Source organism: Neolamprologus brichardi, chromosome 23 (genome assembly GCF_056152115.1).
Source record: "Neolamprologus brichardi isolate AB-2024 chromosome 23, ASM5615211v1, whole genome shotgun sequence".
NCBI classification, from domain to species: domain Eukaryota; kingdom Metazoa; phylum Chordata; class Actinopteri; order Cichliformes; family Cichlidae; genus Neolamprologus; species Neolamprologus brichardi.
Genome location: NC_142125.1, coordinates 20126572 through 20137715, shown reverse-complemented (window position 1 = coordinate 20137715; position 11144 = coordinate 20126572). Strand labels below are relative to the sequence as shown.

The following is an 11144-nucleotide window of genomic DNA, read 5'->3' as shown; positions in this document are numbered from 1 at the left end:
TATGTTCTGTTTCTATATCCCTCCCAGTAAAACATATAAATTCATCAGTAGTTAATCGCTCTCCTGTCACAGTTCTATTTGTTTAAACACACCTCTCTGTAATTTGAAACGATGCCAGAAAGTGGTAAAAGTCAGAGGTCAAAGTTCAACCACTGCTAATGGATTTTATTTACCGCCACGGATCCTCCTTATGCTCTCAGGGGCTGACCTACCTTCTCTCTAATCCAGCCACAATTTGTGTCCAAATCATGGAAAAACATGTTTTTTTTTAACGTTAAACTTTCTAACATTGCTCCCGAGCAAAGGGGTCAGGTGACGCTTCTTCTGCACTAAATGACAGCTGCACATCAGAATCAGAAACTTTAAACTGCATACATTTAAACATTTAAGGCCACTGTGCCAGTCTAATAAAAGATCTCTTAGCTTGTATGCAGATCAAACTGAAATTAATTTGACTGATTGAAGAACTATTCTGCAGTTCCTTCAGCTACCAGAGTTTTCCTAGTTTTACAGCTTCCTGACTGTTTAAACAGGGGTGGATCTAGAGAAATTAGGGTGGTGTGAGGGTGGCAAAGGAATCAAATGGGGTGGAAAAATCAAAGGCTTTTTTTTCAAACACATATACAGGTGGTTACATATGCTTAAAATTATTCAAATTCAGTAAGTATACACGTTTTTCATATAAATATAATCTTAATTATTAATAAACTTAATTATTTTCTGTAGCCCACATAATTAATTACATAAAACATGCAAATTGTGATACTATGTACTGTATAGCCTGTATAATAAATAAATATGTAGCCCACTAAGTATACAATCCAGAAAGCTACACAACATGGGGCGGTTCATTTACAAACACAAGTCTAACTTAAGTGTCACACTTTTTTTGTTAGAAAAAAAATCTAATTGTTACACGCTTAAATTACACAAAATGTCAGAAATCTGCACTGTCATGAACAAAAATTTAAACCAAATTCTTCATGATTTGTTGGATTAACCCACTGAGGTCTAAAATATAACTGTCCATTTTTGACTCCTTTTTATTTTCACATTTGTATTTCACCTTTCATTTTTTTTCATTTTATTTTTTTGTCTTGCCTTGCTTGGTATCATTCTTTTCAGCTCAACCTCACGAGTTTACAGTTGTTTTTTCATTGACATACTGTATTAACACAACTCATCTGAAATCCCACAAAAAACATAAAATCTTAGTGATAGTTTGTTTTTACTGTACAAATCGCAGACATGTTGAGTAAATTATTTTATAAGTTGAAATGAAAATATAAATGTGCATTTTGATAACTTATGCACACATTTTGTAAACATATACAACTATTTATCTAAAAATGCAGCCAGTACACCTGGCATTTTTTAATTTTGTGCAACCAATTAAAAAAACTACTATAACTAAAATGAGAGAACAATCAGGTGTTGCAATAAGATGCCCCACAAATTATTTGTTCCAGTAAAAAAAAAAAAAAAGTTTGTCCGCCACAAGACAGAGGAGAGCACCTCAGGGATAAACCTGCAGGCCTGACAACAGGAGGTGTATCACTCCTCTTTTCCACCTAGAGACGGTGTTTACATTGTAATCTGCATTTGTGACAGTCATTAGTGCCGTCATTGACACAAAAACAACACAACAAACTAACTACACAATGCACACTACGCACTCCAAGCTAAACGTCACAAATCTCCCCCATCTCAAAACTCACTATCTCTTTCTCTGTCACTCGCTTGCTCTGTCTCTCTGCCCCCTCTTCCTAAACAACCAAATCCCACGTGTTGACTTTTTAAAAATTGGTCGACATGGTACATTTTACTTTACTGTTTTCACGCTGACCTTAGAAAATGCTTTTAAAACAAACAACAACAACAAAAAAAACCCTGTGACAATAGTATTTAGTATTTAGAATAGTATTTATTTCCAGAGTGCAACAACCAGCCACCTGTGTGAACTCTGAAATACCCATGGTGTTGTTCAAAATGTGCTCTGGCACAATCATAGGCATCGCTTCCTCCAAAGAAGCCGGTCTGCACTATGGTCTCAACCATTTGTTATTGGTGGACTGGGGGAACACTATGCAATATATTCCGTTTTAGCATTTATATTCACTGTTAACTGTAACTACGCTAAAAGTGTTAATGCTATCTTATTTTAATAAACAACACTGTCATATGCAAAACTAGGGTGGCACTTGGGGTGGCAAGAGATCATTTTAGGGTGGCACATGCCCCTCTATGCCAACCTTCTAGATGTTTAAACAGCCATTTTTACATAATTTTTTAACCAGACGGGTTTGAAACGTAGTGATTTATGGCCTAGTTTTTCATACAATGGCGGCATCTAGTGAATCCTACAAGTACTTCCTACTTCCCGATCAAGCAAAGTGAAAGGAAAAACAGCAGCTGGCATTTTTTTGTTTCTTTGTTAACTGTCCACGGCTTATGCAGACAAAGAGGAATGATTCTAAAAGATGTGGTCTCTGTGATGTTTGGACACACTGAGCTAGTACCATACTGGTAAGATTCATGACGAAGAGGTGGACAGTTTTTGAGCTTTATTTTTCGGCTGTTTCTCTGATTCATGAGTAAAGAAAGCACACAGCCCTACCCTTTGGTTCCCATAAACTGCCTCCCCTCTATGGAGAAAAACTGTAATGTTATATAACTCAGTGAAATACTCGGAATCTAGACTTTTAATCTCCAGTGTTTCACCTTCCTGTTATTTTTGCACTAGATATCTGAAGGAATGGAAATGAACTGTAGATAAATTATAGTAAAGTGGGTCACTGGGTCGTAGTCCTATGTCCTTGTGTTTAGTATCTCTTTTCTGTCATGTGCCTCCATATTTGTTTCTTTCCTCTTTTTGAGGGTAAAGTATTTTCACTTCTCTCGTCACCCTTCTGTATATGTTCTGTCTGGTTTCCCTTTGTCCCTTGTCAGACTTTCTGTTCTTCTCATGTCACGTTCCAGGTTGTTCAGGTTTTAAGATCTATGTCTCTACTGTTTAGTATTTTAGTTCTCCCAGTTTAGTTCTAGTTAGTTTTGTCTGAGTTTCCTTCTGCCAATTGTTTTGTATTCTTCACCAACCTTAAATAAACAGCTGGCTCTTGGTTAAGATGTAGTTTTGCTTCCATGCATCTGCTTCTGGGTTCACACCACAAACTCCACAAAGTCTGCAGCTGCAGAATCTGACACCTACATAGGCTGGTTGGCGTTTGTATTAAAATTGAGACAGTATGAGAGGTGAAGGAGGTTTTTCTCATATTTTGAAGACCAAAAAAAAAAAGGAAAAAAAGGAGTTTTATGTAACTCACGTATTTCTAAAATATATTTTAAAAGGGAAGTTATTGTTTTTAACTTGGTGATTGTTTTTTTTGTTTGTTTTGTTTTGGGTTTTTTTTTTTTTTTTTTTGGGGGGGGGGGGGGGGGGGGTCTTGGAGAGCTCTATAGATTCTGATTAAACTTCAGTACAGCAGAGCCAAATTAAATAATAATGTACAGCTTAATAACTTGTACATGTATAAACTTGAAAATGATCTAAATTATTTTATATCAATATGGCACCGCTGAAGATCATTCATGTGAGTCCAAGCTGGTGAAAAATAGAAAATACAATCTAGTTTCTCTCCCAAGGATTGGCTTCTTACCTCATCTTCTTCTGGTATCTTTTTCAAAGTATATAAATAAATAAATAAATAAATACTTAAGCACAAACTATGACAAAAAGAAAGAAAAAAATCTAAATTACTTTGTTTAACTTGAAAGTTTTTATTTACTGAAAACGTTTTCAGATATGTAAAACTATATTTCCAGCAATGTTATTTATTCCCTTCACTCTTCTTACGGTAGTGTTTATTTCCTCATCATTTCCAGTACTCCACACTGTGGCCAGTGGCGGTCCTAGCCTGTTTGGCGCCCTGGGCGAACACTCCCTCTGCCCCCCCCCCCCACCACCACACACACACACACAAAACATATTAAGGATTGCACATTAACATAAAGCTGTTGTACACACACACACATATGAAGAGAGAGAGAGTATGCATAGTATGCAAACGGCTACCAAACAGCCATCATAATTCGTCATACAATGAGAACAGGACAAATCAACAACTGACAATGACTAATTAATATTAAAATCTGTAACATAATGTATTGTTTGGAGTTTAGTCTGTCACTGTTACTATTTTTACCATTTCTTCGTGGAGCAACTGTAACCCACATAATTTCCTTAGGGATTAATAAAGTATTCTGATTCTGATTCTGATTGTTTCAGGATGACCTGCCATTATCCAATGACACATCTGCTTACCTGCATCTTTTGCTCGTTTCTCCTCCTCTTCTTTTCTCTTTTTTCTAAACCGAGCACCTGATTGCTTTGAACTTTTCTTGTCCATCTTGGTTTTAATTTTGCACTCCAGTATGAACACAAATCCCCCAACTCGAGGATCACCACAACATGATCTAACACACCTACACCTTAGTTCACAGATTCACTTTGTCTAGGGTTTATTTCTGAGATTTCACACAACCCAGGATTCAAATCATGAATACATAATGTATTCATGATTTGAATCCTGGGTTGTGTGAAATGGGCTTGGATTTACAACATTATAAATGAAATGTGCTCTATTTGGAAGCAGCTGCCCTCCTCCCCTTTCGACGGGCTGTGTGTGAGACTTTAAATAATCAAACTGTAAATTATAAATTTTAAATTGTTATTGATCCCTTTACCCCTGGTCCTAAAGTGTATATTTATTTTCTTACTCTTCTTATATTTATTGTTTGTTTACTTGCACTGCTGTAACTGGTGCCTCGTCGTCTCGTCTCTCTATGTACTGGACTGTATGTAGCGGAGATGACAATAAAGTTTACTTTGACTTCAGCAGCAAGCAGGCGCACCGAGGGCTCTTTTCGTGTATAGAATTTCGAAAAAACATCGTTGCAAATGATACGTCTGTATCATAATGTCGGGTGTTTTCATATACTGTTTTCATACTGCTCCAGCCAGCCAGAGAATCCCCCGCCGCCCTGTCCTCTCTTCCCTGTGTCGCAAGCAGCAGGTGCACCTCACAAACGAAGAGCGCCCTTACTCCCAGCAAATGGGCGATAGAAAACCGATCGGTGCCTATGCCATTCCCAATATGCGCTGGCTGTCGTCGGGGCAGCATGAGTACGAGCATTTTTTTTTTTGCCGATGTCCGTGATGCCGCTCCCCACCACGATGCCGCCCAGGGCAACTGCCCGTGTCGCCCGTATCTAAAACCGCTACTGACTGGCATATTTTTACAGGGCTGATTGTCAGCTGATGTATGTGTTCTAATGGTGGCATCTAGTGGATCCTAAAAGCATTAACAGAAAGTGAAAGTAAAAGCAGCTCAACCTGAACACACCCAGAGTGAACCCGTATCGGAGATTAAAATAACAAGTTTTGAGAGACTGCCAAAAGAAAACAGTTTCTATGATATCTGGAGGCAGAGAGCAGCATCACACAGGTAAGATTATAAGGAAGAGATGGACAGTTTTCAAACTGCAGGAACTTCGTTTTAAGGTTGTTTCTAAATGTGACACGAAACCGTTGTACAGACTTTTTTTTACAGCCCTTTGGTTTCCACATCGCCTCCGCACAGAGGTCACCAGCTGTTGAGGTGAACTGGAAATTTGAGATAACATCATAAATATTTATAAATATCTCACTGCGTTATCTCTAACTCTTTAAACTTCAGGTTTAAACTTTCTGTCTGTCCGTTTGGAGATCCGCATTTTATGTTCTTTATGGTAAATGACCCGCATGTGTAGGCTAACCCGAGGAGCTCAGTGTTTGTTAAACTAAGGTGGTATGAGAGGTAAAGTTTTTTTTTTCGTTTCGACGAAAAACAAACCGGATTTTTCGTACGTCATATTAACACTTTGTTTACATTATTTTGAAACAAAGGGCTTCCTGCAACTTTGTGATGTTGTTGGTAAATAAGGAAGTTTTATTCGGATCAACAGCCCTGTACTTTGTTCCAAATGCTACAAATTAAAATCTCCGGGATCATTAACACAAACAGTGTTAGAGACGCTCAGAGAGAAAAACGGAGATCTGTGGTTAAACCGCGTAGACATGTTTTGGGATCAAGCCTATAAACGCAGCTTTCTGTAAAAGAGCATCTCATGCTCAGTCATTTGGGAGCTAACCACGCTAACCACTGCTAGCTCGGGAATGCCTCTGTGTCCACCCGGAAGAACTGGAGGCAGCCTCCACAACTGCCAGTTTATGGAAGTCGGTCACGTGGTGGTGAGAGTTATCCTCGTTTGTGTACATCTGAACTGTTATAATGAAGTTTAAATTCAGATTCAGAGAAGTGCAAAGTTTATCATTATTATTATTAGTAGTATTAATTGGAGATGCAACAAGCATTTAGAGATGATACCTAACTAAAACGAAACTAAAACCTAACTAAACTTTTAGTTTGGGAGTAAAAATATAGCTCACACTTTTCAGTGCTGAAGCCTTGCTGCTGATATCAGTGTCCTGATGCTGCAGACTTCCTTTTTAATAGCAGCTTAATTTCTCTCATTTATTTTCTAACATGCAAGTTTTTTTCTTTCAAACGTGAAAGTATAAATAAAAACTCTTTTGCATCTTCTAAAGTATATAAATATCTTCATATTTTACAAATGAATTTGTTTAGTTGTTAATAAAGTTCTGTCTGTATTCCAAATGTTTTATAAATATGTGACATAAATGTTCTAATGCGGTCTAAATTAATGTTATTATATCACCATAAAAAGCTGATGATTTTTGACATATTTGAACAAGCAAACATGTGATCTTTTTCAAAACGTTGTCTACAAATAAAGTTGTACATTACACCAAAACTACAGTTAACTAAATGCAACAAATAATTTGTTCAACATCATAACATTACGTTATTATGTGGAAAACAAAACAAAACATCAAACCGTAGTATCTCTCCTTTTAGATGCTTTTTAAAAAAACTCTTTTCACTCTTTTTCACTCTTTATAATTGCTGGACGACAACAACATATGAGTATTTAAGAGTAATCCTGTCCTGGATTTTTCTCAATTTTTTCAGGCTGCTAATTCTCCTGCTGCTGCTGCTATCTGGACGAAGTTTAAACCATGACAACGCCAAACCAATGAAGTCCACCTGGTCTGCAACTCGTCATACTTACCATAACACCAGACAGGATGTTAACCCCCTAGCTTTGGTGTATTAAACATCCACTTACTGGCAAGTGGCATCTTGTCCAGGATCTCCTCTCTGACTGTAAGTTAGACTTCTTGACTGAAACATTGCAACAGACTGGAGACTTTTTCTCACTCAATGAAGCCACTCCATCCGTCTTTCTGAACCTGTCATACTTGCGGCTTAAGGAAGAACAGGGGTCTTGCGATGATCCATTGCAAGCACTGGAAAGTTCTTCCTGTCTCTGTTCCCATCTTTCACTCATTTGAATTCACCACTTTAAAGGTGAATATATATATATATATATATATATATATATATACATATATACATACACATATATATACATATATGTAGATATATATATATATATATATATATTAGGGGTGCAACGATACTCGTATCGATATTGAACCGTTCGATACAGTGCTTTCGGTTCGGTACGCATATGTATCGAACAATATAAAACTTTTAATTTATTTTATCAACTTTCCTTCTGACGATGCTGTCTGTGTTGAGCGCTCAGTGGATCTGCGCTCGACAGTGCAGCCTAGGCGGAGTAGTCGAACGCAGATTCACTGAGAGCAGCGCAAGCTAGTGAGACAGAAGCTAAGCTCTCCTTGCAACGTGGCAAATTGAACCTCCCCCACCCTCATTCAGAGTTTGGAACTATTTTGGTTTTCATGTGAAGTATGACCCTGAAGGTAAGGGTGTCATGGACTAAAGTAAAACAGTATGTCAGATGTGCCAGCAATGCTCAATTACATGGGTGGGAACTAGTGCGTTAGCGCAGTTAGCTCGTGAACGTGTTGACGCCGTCCAGCCCCACGCACGGGGCAATCCGCGGTAGCTCGTTAACGGAGATTTGCCGTGTTGTGGCGTTAACCTCATTTCAACGAGATTTACACTGACAGCACTAGTGGGAACACAACGAACATGACTGCACATTTACGCGACATCATCCTAGTGCAGGGGTCAGCAACCTTTAACACCCAAAGAGCCACTTGGACCCGGTTTCCACGCAAAAAAAACCCACTGGGAGCCGCAAATACTTTTTGAAATCTAAAATGAAGATAACGGGCGATCGTGGCTCAAGAGTTGGGAGTTCGCCTTGTAATCGGAAGGTTGCCGGTTCGAGCCCTGGCTCGGACAGTCTCGGTCGTTGTGTCCTTGGGCAAGACACTTCACCTACCGCCTACTGGTGTTGGCCAGAAGGGCCGATGGCGCGATATGGCAGCCTCGCTTCTGTCAGTCTGCCCCAGGGCAGCTGTGGCTACAACTGTAGCTTGCCTCCACCAGTGTGTGAATGGGTGGATGACTGGGTGTGTAAAGCGCTTTGGGGTCCCTAGGGGGGCTAGTAAAAGCGCTATACAAATACAGGCCATTTACCATTTATAACACTGTATATATTGTTTTTTACCTTTATGCTTTGTGTGAACAACTAAAGTAAGTAAGTAAAGTTTATTTATTAAGCGCTTTTCACAGACAGGCAGTCACAAAGCGCTGTACACAAATATTAAAATAAACAATACAATCAATAGACATTATACACAATGTAAAAGATCAAATGTAAATAATGTAAAGAATATAAAATACGAAGATCAACAAAAGGCTTGTTTGAACAGAAAAGTTTTTAACTGCTTTTTAAAAGAATCCACAGAGCAACTAAGGTGTGCTGCTTATGAAATCCATGAAGTGCTACAGAGAAAATTACATTTTATTTATGTAATTAACACATTTTGAACTCTTAAAGAAATATAACAAAAGCAAAGCTGAACTAAAATGATCCAGCAAACAAAAACTGCTGTGAGCCCCCCTTATATCGCCTTTGGGCTTTTGGAGCCTTGACCTGACTTAAGTAAAAAGTAATTGGAAAAAAGCACTATGCTGCTAAAAAAGAAAAAATAGATATTTGCAAAATTCTGCCTAAATATGTATTTTACCTGGTTAATGTGTGTGGCGGGCGTGGTCTGCAGCTCCGCTGCATGGGAGTCGGACACACCTGAGCGGCACCCGCAATCACGCCTCGCCACCTTAAAGTATGTGCTCTCTCTGCTGTTGTGTTGTCTGGCTGTGAGCTGCAAAGCTACAGCCGGCTGTGTGCGTACAGCAACCGTGTGTGAAAAATGGTCAGTAAAGAGATGCTGAAAAGCATGTTCATGCAAACATCGTCGGGTCTGTCGTGATATGTTTACAATAAGACTTGTCGTCCCGAACCTGCAAATCGGGGCTTTCATCTTTACGCAGGACTGTAAGCTGTCATCTGTGAGGCGTGAGCGGTGTTTGTTTTAACATAGTTCGCAGTGGAGCTGCTGACATAATGTGGATCCGAAGATCCATAACTGGCCTACGTGGGGTCGAAAGTCTCGATAAATGCACGGCGTTTCGGCGGGTATACCGGCTTCAACAAGTGTGACGCTTACTTTGAGCGGTGAAAAAATAATAAGATATAATTTTATTTTTATATTTCAAAATCACAATAATCGTCCAATTTAGAACTACAAGTTAAAAAAAGAACTAAATAAAAAAAATACACTTCAGCTAAATACTTCTCATTTATTTTCCCAAACCACCCGGAGCCGCAGTATAAGGACAAAAGAGCCGCATGCGGCTCCAGAGCCGCAGGTTGCCGACCCCTGATCTAGTGCAAAGACAAGTGGAAGCAGACAAAAACAACAAGCACGCATGCTACAAACTTTACCCGAGTCATTTAGACAGCCGTTAGCACATGATTCTCCTTATGGGGACCTGATATGTTTAATATGCTGCTGAGAATATAGCCCAGAAGAAGTGTATAGTATAGCTTTTATTTTGGAAAGAGACATTTCTCTGTAATAAACTCTCTTTTCCAAAGATGAGTGATTTCTCGATCAGATACAGGGCTCGCAAAATCGCTAGCCCGGTTAGCGATTTTTCCAGTCGGGTTACCAAAATCTATGTCTGCCCTGCCCGTCGGCCTATCGTAGGAAGGAAAAATATATGTCAATGCTTTTGCATTCTTTCGGAAATGTAGCTGGGTAATTATGTCATTGGCATCGGTGAGCCACTGTCAATATGTGACATATTGAAATCGCGTTTGAATTTGCGCTTGTTTTTTGCTTTCGCTTTGCAATCGCGCGAACTGTGTATAGAGAGCGACAGCACTGATTGGTGAGTGATGATAATTTGCGCACCAATCTTATCAATCGTTAGCTTACTATGCAAACATGACAAGTAAAATCTCCCGCAGCAAGCTTAAACATGTGAGAGGTTGATCGTGCAGAGAATCGCTGAGCGTTATGTGAGTGCGTGTGTAAAAGCAGCAGGATATATATTTTAGTTCTGCTGAGCCAAATAAGACAGGTCAGGGTGAAGACGTGACAGCCAAAGAAAAGCTTACCACAAAACGGAAAAGTTATGACAAATCAGACTATAAGGCAAAAAGAAAGTGCAGCTTTATGGTTTCATGGACAAAAGAATTTCTGTGGCTGCAGTATGACGAGCTAAATAACCAGGTCTACACATTAGTGGTCCGCAGGTGCGCATTCGCTGTCAAAATAAAAAATGCGCACAAGATAAGAAGTTGCAACGCGCGTTTGCGTACATAAGATTTTGTGGAGGAGGATAGACATTTGTTTAGAACTCTTAAAGATGTCGAAGAAGCTCCTTTAAGCAATTACTTTGGTGTTCCTCCACCTCCAAAGAAATGTCAGGAGGAGTCCGAACCACAAAAGAAGCACGTATTCTCGGAAAAGTGGTTGCAGGAGGTGAGCTGGCTTCAAACAAATGATGAACGCACAGAGATGTGGTGCAGAATGTGCCGTGAAAATTTAATAAATGACAAATTAAAAAGGCATGAACATTTTTTTCGTATCAAAAAAATATCGAACCGTGACACCAAAGTATCGAACCGAACCAAACCGTGAATTTTGTGTATCGTTGCACCCCTAATATATATAT

General features: G+C 39.1%; 1 protein-coding gene across 1 annotated transcript in view; it reads left to right on the top strand.

Annotated features, from left to right (window-relative positions):
- The first annotated feature begins 5397 nt into the window (after nt 1–5397).
- Nucleotides 5398–11144, top strand: part of LOC118454868 (uncharacterized) — a 67671-nt gene continuing 61924 nt past the window's right edge. Inside the window, exons 1-2 of the mRNA XM_087836085.1 lie at nt 5398–5504; nt 7092–7286. The gene's annotated coding sequence lies outside the window, so the exon portion shown is untranslated. The remainder of the gene's footprint in view (nt 5505–7091; nt 7287–11144) is intronic.